This window comes from Phaseolus vulgaris, chromosome 8, assembly GCF_000499845.2.
Source record: "Phaseolus vulgaris cultivar G19833 chromosome 8, P. vulgaris v2.0, whole genome shotgun sequence".
Classification (NCBI taxonomy): domain Eukaryota; kingdom Viridiplantae; phylum Streptophyta; class Magnoliopsida; order Fabales; family Fabaceae; genus Phaseolus; species Phaseolus vulgaris.
This window is the reverse complement of record NC_023752.2, coordinates 29,094,544-29,112,578: the sequence shown is the minus strand read 5'-3', so window position 1 is coordinate 29,112,578 and position 18,035 is coordinate 29,094,544.

The following is an 18,035-nucleotide window of genomic DNA, read 5'->3' as shown; positions in this document are numbered from 1 at the left end:
ATTTACTTTCTCCTCTCTTGAAGATTTATGGATGGTGCTTGCTATTGGTTCTTGGAAACTGTCTCCTGGTATCTCAAGGTCTTTGACTGAACAAAGGATTTCATTCCTGCTTTTATGAAGCTTACAGAAACACAAGTCTAGGTTACGATTCACGGGCTGCCTCTTGAATACTGGTAGCCGAAAGCAATTTTCTCTATTTTCAGGGGGATTGATACACCTTTGGCTTTAGATGACTTCACTATGAATTAAAGGACAATTCATAATTGATAAGAAAATTGATAGAGTTTTTTATAATCTTGAAAGTATGGATGAATGGACATCATGCAATTATCAAGTGTTGGTAAAAAATAAAATAAAATTGATCATGCACCTCTTGTTGCTCATTTTTCCTACTCTGCTATCAACCATAGGATGGTCTCTTTCAAATTTTTTAAAATGTGGTTACAGGATCCTTTTGTATGGAGGTTACTAAAAACTTTTGGTTTGTTTCGGTTAGTGGTTGCTGTATGAGAGCTCTTCAACTTAAGTTAAAACGCTTGAAGTTGGAATTGAAACATTGGAATCACCATAACTTTGGCAACATTCACTTTTTGGTGGACAATAAATAACAAAATCTTCTTAACATTCAAAAGATGATTGATTTGCCTCTTTTACAAGATTTTGATGTTCTTTTTGCTTAAGAAAAACAGGTTAAAGAGGAGTCGGAATAGGTTTTACATTATCAATATTTTTTTGGAAAGAAAAAGCTCGCCTGCCTTGGTTTAACGATGGAGATAGATGTACTACTTTCCTTCATTCCCAAGATTCTTGCTGATAGATTAGCTATCATAGTCGCCAGAATTATTTTGGTTTTGTCAAGGCAATAAGATTAATTAAGGATTGTATTTGTGTTGCTTCATACGCTATTAGTCTTTGTACCTGAGTGGAGAGATGGGGCTCAGGCACGGTCGGTTGACGTAGTATAATTGCTGACGTGTTGATCATCCTCTTCTTCAGTCGGTCGTTCCTTCTTGGTGTCTCCTTCGGTCGGGCGGGGGAGGGTACCTGCGAAGGCACTCCGACGCTCAAGTAAGTGAGAGATTATAAGTGTGATTCAGTAAGTGGATGAAAAACGTACCTTTCTCTGGCTTGGGTAGAGTATTTATAGGATTGCCTAATGGGCTTTCTGTTTCTTGGGTTTAGGGTGGTCGTGGATAGGTCTTGATCGGTTTTCCCCGGGATGCCCGGTGAGTATATCTTTTATAAGCACGTTCTCCTTGGTTTTCGGAGGTGTTATTTCAACTACCTTAGCTTGCCACATTTTTCGGAGGTGTATCTTAACCACCTTATCTTGTTATGTAAATGGTTGTATTTATTATGCACTCGGTCGGTCCGCCACGTGTGTTTGCTCGGTGCCTACCGGTACACTTGCCCCCCAGGCTCGAGGTGAATAAAAGCCGAAGAGTCGTAATGATTGTTGGGGTTTCCGAGGTGTCAGAAATTAATGATAACGGTATGATGGGACGTTTTCTTTTTGTCGAAGGCGGCGGAGATGGATTTAGCGGTGTAGGTTGAGTGACGGTTCGACTTCTGGCTGATAGAGGCCGTAGGATGAGCGGACATCTAACAGATGAGGGTGAGGGGGAAATGCTATAAATAGCGCTTGCATTTGCAGAGATACCACGTTTTCTTGAGTTCAGCATCCGAATCGCTCCGATCGCCAAGTCCATATTGCGAGTTGTGTTGCTGTACGATCTGTAATTGCCGACCGAGCTTTGATTCGTGAACAAAAGGTTAGTTATGTCGTCTCAACTTTCTTCAAATAGAATAGTTAGTAGAGAGTCGAGCGAGAGTGGGGAGTCATCGTCCGGTAGTAGCGAAAGTACTAGTGGGTCGTTGGGTCCGACTTATGACTGGGTTGAGATTGCCGTTAGAAATACCGCTACGACGCTTAGGAAACCTGATGACCTAGATAAGGTGATAGCAAAGGCTCCCCTTGTGCGTTCGGGTCTACCCTCGGACATTCTTTGGGTGTTTCTATTTTTATGGGTGCTCCTAAATCTTGTTTTCTTCAACCTTTTGTGGATAAAGTCAAGATATAGCTTGTTAACTTAGTTATCACTTGCTATCTCTCTTATAGATTTCTTGTGGCCTTCTTCTTTGATTAAACAAGTGGAGCAATGGATCAAAAAAATTATATGAACTTGGGATATTATGAAGAAATATTTTTGTACTGTTAGTTGGAACAATTTATGTGCTCCTACTGATAAAGGTTGCATTTGGGTTACCAACATCCAGGTGGAGAATAATGCGTATTTGTTAAAGCTGACATAGAACTTTGCCTATAATAATAAACATTGGTTTCTCCTTTTTAAAGCAAGGTTCCTCAACTCTAAATACCATCTGAAAAATCTTGCTCATAAATCTTTCTCTATTTGGTCTGGTATTAAAACCTTTTATGATGTTGTTTTGGAGCATACTTCTTGGACTATGGGAGCAGGAACTAATATTAATTTTTGGAAATGACTTATGATGTTCTCCCAAGTGTTTATCTCTCATTGTAGTGTCCTTTATAATGAAAGTATTAAGTTTTCATCAAGTGTGTCTCAAGCTTGGTATGGGAACTCTTGGTATCTTCTGATGGATTGTGCCTTCATTCCGTTTTGGATTCTTAAATTTTGAGATGAATGGCGGAAGCATCAATGGAGGAGGCGTGCAAGGAGACTCACTTGCAGTTTGCGGATTCCTTGAAGGTGCATGCTAAGTATGGATAGTGATTGGTTGGGCCATATCACTTGAGCTAGGTGAAGAAGAAGAGCAAAGTGTTTATCCTAAAGAGGCAAGACAAGAGAGTGAGATTGGCTAGCAACTTGGGCAACAATTCACTCATTCATTAATCTTGTAAAATAAGAGCCAAACACCTCTCCACTCATATGTTGCCATGTGGACATCCATGTGCTCCATACCAAGGTGATTTTCGTTCTCCAATATACCATAAACATTTTAGGGTTACATTGGGCTCAAAGAAACTCAATTGTTACCCTAACTAGTCACTTTTAACCCTAACTAGTCATATTTTACTATTGGCCTAAATTAATACAAGCCTAAAAACCTATGCTACTTGACCCAAATATTTGGCCCATGAAATCCTAAACAACTTTATACAATTTATTTAAGCTAAAGTTTGGCCCACAAATAATGTTGACCAGTCAGCAGAAACTCAGTCTTCTTGTGTTCTTCAAGCAAAAGCTCTAGTTTATGTTTTAATGACTTGGAGGTCTTCTTGGATATGTTTGTACATTCCTTCACCCTAGAGTTGTCCTCTTCATTGGGCCTACAAAAATAAACAAAAGCCCAATTAGACCCATATTTGCAATTAAATCAATAAACAACATCTAGGTCTTCAACCTCCTTATTATGGGGTCGTGTGTGGTTGGACGATTTCTATCATCCCTTCTTCTTGAGAGGATTGATGACATTTTACGGCAAGTGCACCGCGTTGGTCATAATTAATAATTGTCCCTGAGGACGGATATCGATCCCACAAGGAAGAGTGAATTATCGAGTACAAAATTCGCTAAATATAACAACATAACAATAAAAATAGTTTTGAAGTGATTGTGGTGGCACTGATTAATAAGAAAACAAACAAAGAATTAGTTGCTACAATTGGGAAAATAGGGATTAGGTTTCATCTCTCCCACTATCATGTATTTTGATTAGCATGCTAATATTGAGTTCTTTGATTGAAATTGATGCCCGTAGAAAATTTATTTATATCGATCTCTCGCATATAAAATTTTTAAGAATGTTTCCTAAATATCGATCTCTCGCATACCTATAAAAACAACTTAGAAATCACAATCAGGCGTTAATGGCAATTAACATTTGAAGTCTATCTCTAGCACTTAAATATGTTAAGTATTGATGTTTAGGTCTGAACCCTAAAAATACCTCTCGGTCAGATTTAAGATTCTCAATTTGTCACAAAAAGTTAAAATAAAACAAGAATACCAATAATCAATCAAGAACTAAATATTAATATATAAGATATCACCTCAATACATAAGAGTTTGAGCAGATTACTCCCTATCCAAAAGGGTAGAATTAGCCACACATACTTCTAGCACCTTCCATTCTCCCATTTGGGTTACAATTCACTTTATGGTGTTTTCCTCTCAATCTGACACACTAGGGTTGAGCCTCTAGCCCTCTATTTATCTTAGTTTTTTAGGGTTAGGTTGCTTCTAGTGTCGCGCTAATGGGCTAAATGATAAAACATAAAAAAGGTCCAATCTTCCTTTGCATCTTTTTCCATTTTGGGACCTTCCAACTTTCTCTTTTTAGCTCAAATTATTCTCCTTTATTCCAAATCTTCAATCCTCCATAAAAATCTGCAATTAACACAAAATTTGAGAATAAAATGCTCTTATTCAAATAAAACTCATAAAAATGTATAAATGTATAAATTCATAAATTAGGGATTATTTTATATGTAAATTAGCAATAAATTCTCATAAGTGCCTATATTTTAATATGAAATATTACTGAAATTAGACACTTATCACTCTCCCCAACTTAGAATCTTGTTTGTCCTCAAACAAAGTAAATGAATATATTTTTAATTTAAATATCAAACAGCTTAATTCACTAAACAACAGATCAAATTAAAAAAACTTATGATGCTTCCAAATTCAAATATAGAAAAATATAGACACAATCAACTTCCAGAATCAAATGAAAACAAATAAATGACAATTCATCAAGGAATATCTTCTCATATGCTCACGGGTAAGTGTTTCTCTCTATTTTCACTGAATCATAACAAATCACAATTGTTTTTCATTTCATCTTCAAATCACAAACATATTAGAAACATGAATCTTGAGGTCTTTTTCAGGGTTGTAATGAGGCTGGGCTTCCAAAAAATATTGGTTTTTCTTAGATAACAAAATGCACATCTTAAAGAAAAAAGAACATACCTACAATTCAATTATAGAGAACATATATGTTATCTAATTACCACTTTCTTTCAATGTCACCTTTTTCCTCATTTTCTTTCTGACTTTTTCAATAATGGGAAAAGATTCTTCCTATTTTCAACTTTTTGAACTTTCACAATCAGAATCAACCATTCCCTTTTCTATATGTATTGCATTTATGTTCTCCTTCCTTAGACATGCTAAAGGGTAGGAAATTATATCAATAAAGGTAAAGGTGCAATATTAACAAAAAATTTATTGGCCCAAAGGGGATATATAAAAAAAATGGAATTCTAACAATATACAGGTTGGCTATTCGGCCCTGGTCTCCTAATTAACACAACAAATGCCTCAATCATCTTCATGCTCTTTTATGATGTAACAAAAATAAAAATTAAGCAACCACAACTGTCAATTCATCAGTAAAACTCTCAAAACTGTTTAAGGTTCACACACTCACTTGGTTTAATTGGTCTCATTCCTTTTTGTTTTATCATTCTCTGTCTTAATTAATCATCCTCTTAAATTTTCATGTATCAGAATTTCAATTATATTTGAATAGGGATTCAATCATATTTTCTTTTCTAACTTGTGTCTAATTCATCTCACTATTTAATATTTAAACACAAATTCTTTTTTTTCCACAATTCAAAATTAATGTTTTAGTTCTTTTTTATTTGAGAAAAATAAACTGGAAAACAAACAAATTAAAACTGAAATTTATTCAACAAAGATAATTCAAGACCTAAAACTAACAAACTAACAAAACAACAAATTTATTCAAAATGCAAAATAAGCAATTTAAACAAACTAAACAAATAAGCAAATAAGCAGAAAACAAAATAACCAAAAAAATAAAAATAAAAACTAAACTGAAAATAAAATTCAAATAACTAAAAAGAAAAGAGAATTAGAAAGATAAAACCATATTTTTGCTCAATCCCATCTTCTTACGAAGTCATCCAGTTTTTTGTAAAAATCTTTATCTATAGTCTTGCTTCATTTGCTGGATTTGCCCCCTAAATAATAGAACATGTCCCCAGGTCAAAATACATAACCTGCAAAATGATTAGGAGGCATATAGGATTTTTTTTTATTTTTTTTTTTATTATTATTATTTTTTTTTTGAAAAAATAAAATTAACAAAGGTAACAAAACAACATAAAACTAAAATGTGGACTAGGTTGCCTCCCGGTAAGCGCTCGTTTAACGTCATCTAGCTTGACGCCGGTTTATTTCAAGGTCGACATACATAGGTTGGGTTTCCCTTGAAATTCTCCATGGTTTACCAGCTAGACTTATTTGATAGGAGTGATTCGCTAGATAGAATTTCCTAGTCACTTCATTATTAAAACCATATGTTCTCTCTCAACTGGTGATAGGTACACTCTCAACTTGTGATAGATACAGTCATCATCATCTCTCAATCTTTTCTAACTTCTCCTTGCTTCTCTTTTCTTTATTTTTAACTTCTATTCTTTCGAGTTGTCTTCTCAATTTCTCAATCTATAACAACTTGTTTTCTTAATATCATAAGACAACTCAAGTATGGATTAGTATAACAAGCAAATAATTTTTTTTATATAAAATGAAATAAAAAAAAGAAAATTTAAAATAACAAAAGAAAGAGAAATAGATAGTAAATGAAAAACAGAAAAAAAAAATCAAAAAAATCAAAAATTTAACAAAGAGAAAAATAAAATAAATAAAACAAGAATAATATATAAAAAATACAAAAAATACAAAATAAAACAAATAAAAAAAACTTAAATAACTAACTAACTAAGAAAACTAAAACAGAATATATGGATAGAAAAAAAAACTTGCGTAATATAAAAACTAAGAATGAAATTAAAGAAAATAATAAAACTAAAAATGAAAATAAAATAAAAACATAAAATAACTAACTAAATAAATAACTATTAAGAAAAATAAAATAAAATAAAATAAAAATGAAACAAAAATAAAACAGAAAGTAGTAGTAATAAATAAATAAAAATTACGTAAACTCTAAATAAACAACTTGTAAACTCTAAATAAATAACTTAAGCTAAACGTAAAAAAAATAATAATAAAATAAAATAAAATAAAATAAAATATGATAAAAAAATCCAAATCCAAATAAAAAATAAAATAAAAATAAGAATAAAAACAAAAACAAAATAAAATAATTACAGTAAAAAAACTTAAAAGAAACTACGTAAGAAACATAAAAACAAAAAACTAAAGAATAAAATAAAATATAACAAAACAAAATCAAAACAAAATTAAATAAAATAAATAAAGTAAACAAATAAAAAATTAAAGAAAACAAAAACTAATAAGAAAAAAATATTAACATAAAAATAACAGTTTTATAAAAAAACAAACATATTCACATCTAAGAAAAACCTTTTTACATATTCAAAACTATGGAAAAAAAACAAATTATTTAAAAAAAAAACAAAATTATTCACATCTAAAAGGAAAAACAAAATCTTTACAAAAATATTCAAATCTAAAAAAAATTAAAAACTAAAAAATTTATTCACATAAAAAAAAAAAGTTAGTATATTCACAATATTTAGGAAATTATACTCAGCAAATCAAACTTGTTCCCCCGGCGCCAAAAACTTGACATTTTACGGTAAGTGCACCACGTTGGTCAGAAGTAATAATTGTCCCTGAGGACGGATATCGATCCAACAAGGAACCGTGAATTATCGAATACAAAATTCGTTAAATATAACAATAGAACAATAAAAATAGTTTTGAAGTAATTGTGGAGGCACTGATTAATCAGAAAACAAACAAAGAATTAGTTGTTTCAGTTGGAAAAATAGGGATTAGGTTTCATCTTCCAACTCTCATGTATTTTGATTAGCATGTTAATATTGAGTTCTTTGATTGAAATTGATGCCCGTAGAAAATTCATTTATATCGATCTCTCACATATAAAATTTTTAAGAATGTTTCCTAAATATCGATCTCTCACATATAAAGTTTTTAAGAATGTTTCCTAAATATCGATCTCTCGTGTACTTATAAAAACAACTTAGAAATCACAATCAGGCGTTAATGATAATTAACATTTGAAGTCTATCTCTAGCACTCAAATATGTTAAGTATTGATGTTTAGGTCTGAACCCTAAAAATACCTCTCGGTCAGATTTAAGATTCTCAATTTGTCACAAAAAGTTAAAATAAAACAACAATACCAATAATCAATCAAGAACTAAATATTAATATATAAGATATCACCTCAATACATAAGAGTTTGAGCAGATTACTCCCAATCCAAAAGGGTAGAATTAGCCACACATACTTCTAGCACCTTCCATTCTCCCATTTGGGTTACAATTCACTTTATGGTGTTTTCCTCTCAATCTGACACACTAGGGTTGAGCCTCTAGCCCTCTATTTATCTTTGATTTTGACCTAGACTTATATTTATTGTTCCTACTTTTCTCTTGGTTTCTCCCTCTAACTACTAATCCTTCACCAGAACTTTCAGAATGAATTTGAGTATCAATTTTTTCTTTGGCTAGTAAATTAGTCTTGACATCATCAAAGCTTAAGGTAAGATAATTACCGTATAACATAATTTCTTTGAATGGTCGATGCGAGGGTGGTAGAGAAACAATAAGTAGAACGGCTTTATCCTCATCATCAATTTTAACATCCAAATTTTCCAAATCAATTATGATGGAATTAAATTCATCAAGGTGAGATTGGATGGGAATACCTTCGGACATTCGGAGTGTAAAGAGTCACTCCTTTAACCGGAGTTTGTTTGCAAGACTTTTGATCATGTATAGAGATTCCAATTTACTCCATATGTCTGTTGTAGTTTTCTCGTTGATGACCTCACACAATACCTCACGGGACAAGCATAACTGGATTGCAGACAATGCCTTTTCATCGATCTCATCCCACTGCTCCTCCGCCATAGTGGTTGGCCTCGTCATTTTACCTGCCAGAATTTTCTTTAAACCATTCTGGGTGAGAACAACTAGCATTTGGACTCACGCAAAACTCATTTTACCATTTCTCAATATCGAATTTCGACATTATTGAACAACAAATCCTGGTTGAATTATCGAAAAGCTCTGATGCCAATTTGTAGGGATATCGTGTGTGGAAGCGTGATAATTTTAACCAAAGATTATGAGAAATTAAAGTAACAAGGAAAATGAGAATGATACCAGAAATTTTTAGGTGGAAAACCCCTTTAAATAGAGGTAAAAAACCACCGGCGAGAGAGCTAAAACTTCCACTATAATGGTACTGGGAGTACAATGAATTCCTCTCAGGCTAATAGATAAATAACCCCAAAACAAATTCTCCCTATATGGGTTAAACACTTACATCCAAGAGAAGAAATAGAGAGTATATGAAAAGAGAGAGGAAGCATGTGTATGTTGTTGTTTGTTGTGTATTACATTGCTTGAAGGGTTCGAGGAGACAACAATAATGAGAACAATTAATGGTAAGTAACCTCCCTTTGATAACAATTAATTGTGAACGGTGAGTAACCTCCCAATGATTTCAACTAATTGTGAATGGTAAGTAACATCTCAATTATGCCAAGAAAATGAAAAAGATGAGTCATAACCCACAAATTTATTTTAATTTTCTTTATACTTTTCAAAAATAAATCCGATTTATAAATATATATATATATATATATATATATTAAATAAAAATTGATTGGAAAACATATGGATAATGAGTCAATACAGGAAAAAATTATTTGTTGAACAAAAGAAAAGTTATATTTTTTTAATCAACATATTAAAAGTTTTATAAATTTATACTTAGAATATACAGAAATTTTTACATTAGATAATTTATTATACATTTGAAATATTTATTTTTATAATATTATATTAACATATTTGAAATTAATAACTTGTTATATTCGTATATCCAAAAAAAATTCTTCATTAATTAAAAGTAGATATCAAAATTAGTTCATATATATTTCATACTTTTAACGTATCAACCCTTTCTTTAAAATATAAAATCACGATAAAATCAAATTCAAATTTTTAAACCAACAATACGTTTAGTTTGACATCCAATTTCAATAGCTTTTTAAAGGAACAGTTGGTTTAAATTATTAATTAAATCATATATAAGTTTATCTGTTTTAATGGTGTGTGTTTTTGTTTGTTTTTTAAGAAAATGGGTGAAATATGAGATTGAAATATTCAATGTCTTCCTCTCCTATAATGATCGACTTCAACTAGGATATTCAATGTCTCCTCTAAAAGAAAGACGTAGGGATATGGTGAGTGGAAGCGTGATAATTTCAATCAAAGATTATGAGAAATTAAAGTAACAAGGAAAATGAGAATGATACCAGAAATTTTTAGGTGGAAAATCCCTTTAAATAGGTAAAAAAAACCACCAGCAAGAGAGCCAAAACTTCCACTATAATGGTACTGAGAGTACAATGAATTCCTCTTAGGTTAATAGATAAAAAGCCCCAAAAGAAATTCTCTCTATATGGGTTAAACACTTAAACCCAAGAGAAGAAATAGAGAGTATATGAAAAGAGAGAGGAAGCAAGTGTATGTTGTTATTTGTTGTGTTACATTGCTTAAAGGAAACCACTATATATAGTGGTTCTAGGAGACAACAATAATAAAAACAATTAATGGTAAGTAACCTCCTTTTGATAACAATTAATTGTGGTAAGTAACCTCCCAATTATGCCAAGAAAATGGAAAAGGTGAGTCATAACTGACAAATTTCCACCTTGAATTGCCTTTGAGTGGAACACTCTCTCGTCATGAAGCCTTTATTAAGTATGGGTAATACCAGCTAAGTTCAGGCAATGATCGAACTTAGCCAGTGGAAGTGGCTTGGTCAACATGTCTGCAAGATTTTTGGCCGTATGAATTTTTTCAACAATTATATCTCCCGTATCAACAATGTCTCGGATAAAATTGTGCTTAATTTCAATGTGCTTGGTCCTTGAGTGATACTTGTTGTTCCTGGTTAAGTGGACAACACTCTGACTATCACAAAATATAACAAGAACATATTGTTGAAGACCAAGTTCACTTACCAAGCCTCGAAGCCATATAGCCTCTTTCGTACCTTCTGTAGCAGCGATATATTATGCTTCAGTGGTGGACAAAGTCGTAATGGCTTGAAGTGAAGAATACCAGCTGATAGCAGACCCACATAAGGTAAAAATATATGCTGAAAGTGACCTTCTCTGATCTAAATCACCACCATAGTCAACATCAACATAGCCAACTACTTCTCCAGGATCGGCTCTATGTTGATCAAATACCAAACCAAGATCTGGAGAACCTTTCAGATAACGAAGTATCCATTTAACGGCTTCCCAGTGTGCCTTGCCTGGATTATGCATGAACCTGCTAACAATGCTAATAGCATAATCTAAATCAGGCCTAGTACATACCATAGCATACAAGAGACTTCCAAATGCATTTGAATATGGGACATGTGACATGCGCCTTTTGTCCTCGTCTAATTTTAGACACTAATTTGATGACAACTTGAAGTGGGCGGCAATTGGAGTATTAACAGTTTTGCAATCTCGCATTCCAAATTTGTCAAGCATCTTAAGAACATACTTCTTTTGTGATAAAAAAAGTTTTCCACCTTGAAGATCTCTGTTGATCTCCATTTCTAAAATTTTCTTGGCAGGACCTGAGTCCTTCATATCAAATTCACTACTAAGATGGGCCTTTAACTTGTTAACTAAAGATTTATCTCTTGCGGCAATCAACATGTCATCAACATATAACAACAAGTATATAAATTATCCATCGGATGTCTTTTGAAAATAGACACAATTATTATAGCTACTTCTGGAGTATCCATGTCCAACCATGAAAGAATCAAACCTCTTATACCATTGTCTTGGTGATTGCTTCAAGCCGTAGAGAGATTTCTTCAAACCACATACATGGTCATCCTTTCCAGGAAAAATGAACCCCTCAGGATGCTAGATGTAAATCTCTTCCTCAAGATTACCATGAAGAAAAGCAGTTTTCACACTAATTGTTCCAGCTCCAAATCATACAAGGCAACTAAAGAAAGTAATATACGTATTGAAGTATGACAAACAACAAGTGAAAATACTTCATTAAAGTTAATACCTTTCTCTTAATCAAAACCTCTTACAACAAATCTTGCTTTATTCCTTGTACTCTCAACACCAGGGATCCCTTCTTTTCTCTTAAAGATCCACTTGCAGCTAATGACTCGTTTTCCTTCTGGTACTATCAATAACAGTGACTTGATCATCTTGAGTACTAGAGGAATTGGGAACGTTTTCCTCATGAGCGGGTGTTTTAATCTCAAACTCCACCTTTTCTCGAGCATCTTTCTGGTCACCTGTATCAATTGAGAAAATGACAATATCTTATACAGAATAGAGCATAGCATTTTCATTAAAGGTCACATTCTGACTATGAATTACTTTGTGAGATTTTGGGTCATATAAACGATAGCCTTTAACCTCTGAGCCATAACCCAAGAAAATGCACATCTTAGCACGAGGTTCTAATTTTCCCTCGTTTACATGAGATTAAGCCAGGCAACCAAATATTTTAAGATTAGAATAATCAACAAGGTTACCTGACCAAAACTTCTTCTGGAATGTTGCAATCAATTGATCTGTTAAGAGAGCGATTTATCAGATAACATGTCGTTGAAGCCGCTTCATCCCAAAAAGATTTTCTCAAACCAGAATGGGAGAGCATGCAATGAACTCTCTCTAGGATAGTTCTATTCATTCTTTCTACAACCCTGTTTTATTGTGGAGATGGTGAGGTGTCTGGAAATGCCTTCCTTCTTGCAGAAATCATTCAATTCATTCCAACATAACTCAAGGCCATTGTCTGTCTTTAGCCTTTTTATCTTCTTGTCAGTCTGATTCTCAATCAATAATTTCCACTCCTTAAAAGTGGAAAATGCTTCATTCTTATATTTGAGAAAATACACCCACTGTTTTCGTGAGAAATCATCAATAATTGTCATCATATAACGACATTTACCTCTGGAGGGAACTTTTGACGAACCCCAAAGATCCAAATGAATATAATCCAAAGTACCTTTGGTTCGGCATATGGCTTTAGAAAAACTAACATTTTTCTGCTTACCAAGAATGCAATGTTTGCAGAAATCAACCTTTCCAGTACAGTGGTTACCAAGGTGATCCTTCTTCTTGAGGATTAGAATTCTCTTTTCACTCATGTGGCCTAATCTCATATGCCACAACTTGGTGTTATCTTTGTTGGGTGAAACAACAGCTGCAAAACTTGTAACTGTTGAACCCTGCAGCACATACAAACTATCACATCGAACTACCTTTAGTAACACAAAAGCACCTTTAGACACTTTTAAAACTCCACCTTCAACTGAGTATCTACACCCATGAGATTCAAGGGTGCCTAAGGAAATGTGATTCTGTTTCAACTCAGGGACATATCTGACACTTGTTAAAGTTCTAACAATTTCATCATGTGTCTTGATTTTGATTGTTCCTTCACGAACAACTTTGCATTGAGCATCGTTTCCCATCAAAACAAGATCATTATAAATTGGTTCATATTTGGTAAACTAGTCTCTATTGTGAGACATGTGAAAAGTACAACCAGAATCAAGAATCCATTCATTTTTAGACCTTTCTTCAGTGTTGGAAGTTACAAAACAATCCCCATCAGATTCAGTTTCAACAATACTGGCTTCGGTATATTTTTCTGGTTGTTTACCATTTCCCTTATATTTTCTATCTTGCTTATTTTTCAATTTATAACATTCAGAGATCTCGTGTCCCTTTTTCTTGCAATAACGACAATATTTGGAGTTTTTGCCTCTAGATTTTGACCTAGATTTATATTTATTGTTCCTACCTTTCTCTTGGTTTCTCCCTTAACTACTAATCCTTCACCAAAACTTCCGGAATGAATTTCAGTATCAAATTTTTCTTTGGCTAGTAAATTAGTCTTGACATCATCCAAGCTTAAGGTAAGATAATTACCGTATAACATAATTTCTTTGAATTGTCGATACGAGGGTGGTAGAGAAACAATAACTAGAACGACTTTATCCTCATCATCAATTTTAACATCCAAATTTTCCAAATCAATTATGATGGAATTAAATTCATCAAGGAGATATTGGATAGGAGTACCTTCGGACATTCGGAGTGTAAAGATTCGCTCCTTTAACCTGAGTTTGTTTGCAAGACTTTTGGTCATGTATAGAGACTCTAATTTACTCCATATGCCTGTTGTAGTTTTCTCGTTGATGACCTCACGCAACACCTCAGGGGACAAGTATAACTGGATTGTAAACAATGTCGTTCCATCTATCTCATCCCACTGCTCCTCCGTCATAGTGGTTGGCCTCATCATTTTATCTGCCAGAATTTTCTGTAAACCATTCTGGGTGAGAACAGCTAGCATCTGGACTCGCCAGATAGCAAAGTTGATTTTACCATAAAATTTCTCAATATCAAATTTTGGCATTATTGAACAATAAATCCTGGTTGAATTATCGAAAAGCTTTGATGTCAATTTGTAGGGAAATCGTGTGTGGAAACATGATAATTTCAGCCAAAGATTATGAGAAATTAAAGTAACAAGAGAAAGAGAATGATACCATAAATTTTTAGGTGGAAAACCCCTTTAAATAGAGGTAAAAAACCACCAGCGAGAGAGCCAAAACTTCCACTATAATGGTACTGAGAGTACAATGAATTCCTCTTAGGCTAGTAGATAAATAGCCCCAAAACAAATTCTCTCTACATGGGTTGAACACTTACATCCAAGAGAAGAATTAAAGAGTATATGAAAAGAGAGAGGAAGCAAGTGTATGTTGTTATTTGTTGTATTACATTGCTTGAAGGAAGCCACTATATATAGTGGTTCTAGGAGACAACAATAATAAAAACAATTAATAGTAAGTAACCTCCATTTGATAACAATTAATTGTGGTAAGTAATCTCCCTTTGATTTCAATTAATTGTGGTAAGTGACCTCCCAATTATGCCAAGAAAACGAAAAAGGTGAGTCATAACCCATAAAAAATATTAAAAATATTAAAGGTAAAATTATTTCATCATTTATAGTTAAATTATAGTTTATTGTAAATATTGCAATCTTTAACTCTTAAATCATGCATATAATAATAAGTACAAAAATAGTTTACTAAAAAAATACCTTTTAATATTAACTATTTTAACAATATGATATTTCCTAGATTTTTTTTCTAAATAGATGATTTATGCGTATGACAGTACATTAATTTTTGTTAAAAGACTCTACTTTAAGTATAAAACCTTGTAGTAATTAAAAATTATATATTTTTTAATCTTGTTCTCGTGTTTTCGTCTGATTATTGACACTTCGCCTACTATTTAAGATACACTTATGATTCATGTTCTTAAGTTGCAAAGTACCGAATTATATATTTAAACTTATTATATTATTTTGTTGTTTCGGAATATACCTAATACTTGGCAAGATGAGTATTGAGTGACATTCAAAACCTTAAAAACAAAAGGTTTCATACAGTGTTGAGGGAGTTTCTAAAAGATTACAAGGCATGATTATTGGAATCCAAAAGTTGACTACTTGTTGTTCTTTCTTGCATGTCAAAAACAACCTTAAATTCCAACATAAGAATGTTGCCTAAAAAGTTTTCTTGTTTCACATAAATTGTTTGTGTCTCTAGTACGATTAAACTTTCTGTCTCTTATTTTTTTTTTAATCAATATTTGTAGACATATTCAAACTATTTTGTTCTTATATATAAAGATAAAGATGCTACTAATAAAGTACATACATTAAGGAGACTAAATTTGGAGTTTTAATAAATCTCATTGCGATCGGATCTTTATTTGGTCGTGAAACATTTCAAAAAAATTATTTATGATGAATACTTTATGAAAATGTTTAAAATGTTTCTAATTAATTTTCAGTTGTAAAATATTTTACAAATGCATGAAATTAAGCTTTTTTTTATGTGTATAAATATGCTATGGTCATTTCATAGTATGTTAAAACAATGTATTCAATTAGTTTTCAAAACATTATTTTACATAAAAAGGATTTATTTAGACTTTAAAAGATTTTGTAAAAAATGTAATAAATTTTTAAAATATTTTTGTGGTTAGGATTATATAATTTAGTTTTAAAAGAATTATAAAATATGAAATTAAGAAATTTGAAAGAATTATATGAATTTAATTTCATATATTTTAAAAATTTTATAAAATATCCTATTTTATAAAAAAAAATGTATAGCACTAACTTTACAATAAGATACAAATAATATCTAAATAAGTTTCATAGTTTTTTATCCCAATTTCTGTCTTATATTTTTAAAAACGAACCAAATGTAATCCTTTTATCAAATTTACGAGTGATATAAAGATTATGTCATGTGTTAATTCATCAAAAAGTTAAATTTGATTGGTGATTTTTTTTATGCTAAATATAAAAAAAAATGGCGTTTTATAAGAACAAACATATTCTAGATTTAATTTTCTTTTCTTTTTTAATACTTTTGTTTTATCTCTCATAAAAAGTTAAACTTTTTAGTTAATTTCTTTGTAATTTCTTATTAAATTTTGAGATTTTGATCAATTAAAATTTAGTTATTTAAAAAAAAACATTTAAATATCAAACCATTATTAAAAATAATAAAAAATATTTTGATTTCTCATATATTGACTTAAGTAGACAAAATGTTAAGCAAGGTAACAAAAGCGTGTTTAGTAGGTGTGTAACCCTCGTACCTCCCTGCATCCCCACGAGAAATTAAAATTTTAATTTAGTTTCATTATTTAATTTCAATTTAATTACAACCTTCATATTAAACAACATTAGGAAAACATAGTTTTTCAGTCATTCTTTTTGTAGGTTTGTTTTTAAATATTGCAACTTTATTTCAGTCCTTATTTTTTAATTTCCAAAATTATTAATTCATATAAAATTGTAAGTGTGAAATTAGCTTCTTTCTTTTCTCATTTTTATTTATTTTGAAGTACTTCTTTTACCTATTGTTATTTTCTTTGTACTCTAATTTTATCTTTTTTTTCATTTCTTTCTTAATCTTTTCAAATTTTTCTTCTTAATAATTTTAATACTAGAAGCTTTTTTTAATTATATTAAATATTAATCAAAACAGTAATAATCATTCAATTCACTTTTAACACTTATAATCCCTTTAATAATTAACTTTTCAATTACATTTATTTATCATGAACAAAAAATAAATGGCATCCTCTAAAATAAATAAAAAATTAAAAGTTAACATGCATCATCTAGCTGATGCATTTCAGAAATAAAGTTTAATGAAAAAATATCATAATTATGTGTAAGTCCAACCAACACCAATCCATGTATTCTTTATAAATAAATAAAAAATTAATTTTATTTGTGTCTTGACCGACGGAATATATTTTTATTTTACTTATTTTCTTTAAGTCTATTTATTTTGCGTCCGTTGAACCCAACCATTCAATTTGCCTTCCACGCTCAGTCTACACTTTAAGTATGATAATTATTCCTAGCATTTCTTGCAGTGACAAACTTATTAAATAAAAATGAGAAGTTTACACAATGAAGCCTAGAGGCCAAACCTTTATTTAATAGCAAACTGGAACAACAGTGTTATTGAGCCAAAGCAGTGGAAATTATAAAGCAAAAACATACATAGAGATGGTAACACCATGGTTTAACACAGCAAGTGTTACACATCAACAATTACGTACATATGGTGAGCATGGTGGTGTTGGTTTCGCTGCTGCTGGATTGCAAGTCCTATAAGACTTACCGGGATCACATTTAATAGCAGGATTATTAGGGTCTCGTGTCCCAGGCGACACTCCTGCATGATTACCATATTTACATCATTACTATACTGCTGTATTTCAATTCAAACAAACATAATATATTATGAAGATTAAGATGCATGCGTATGAGAATTGAGGAAGTATAGAGAACTTAGAGAGTATATATTATTTATTACGTACCCTTGAGTTGTCGAGCCAGAGTTGAAGTTGGAAGGATGAAAAGAGAAGCAAAGAGTAAGAAAGCA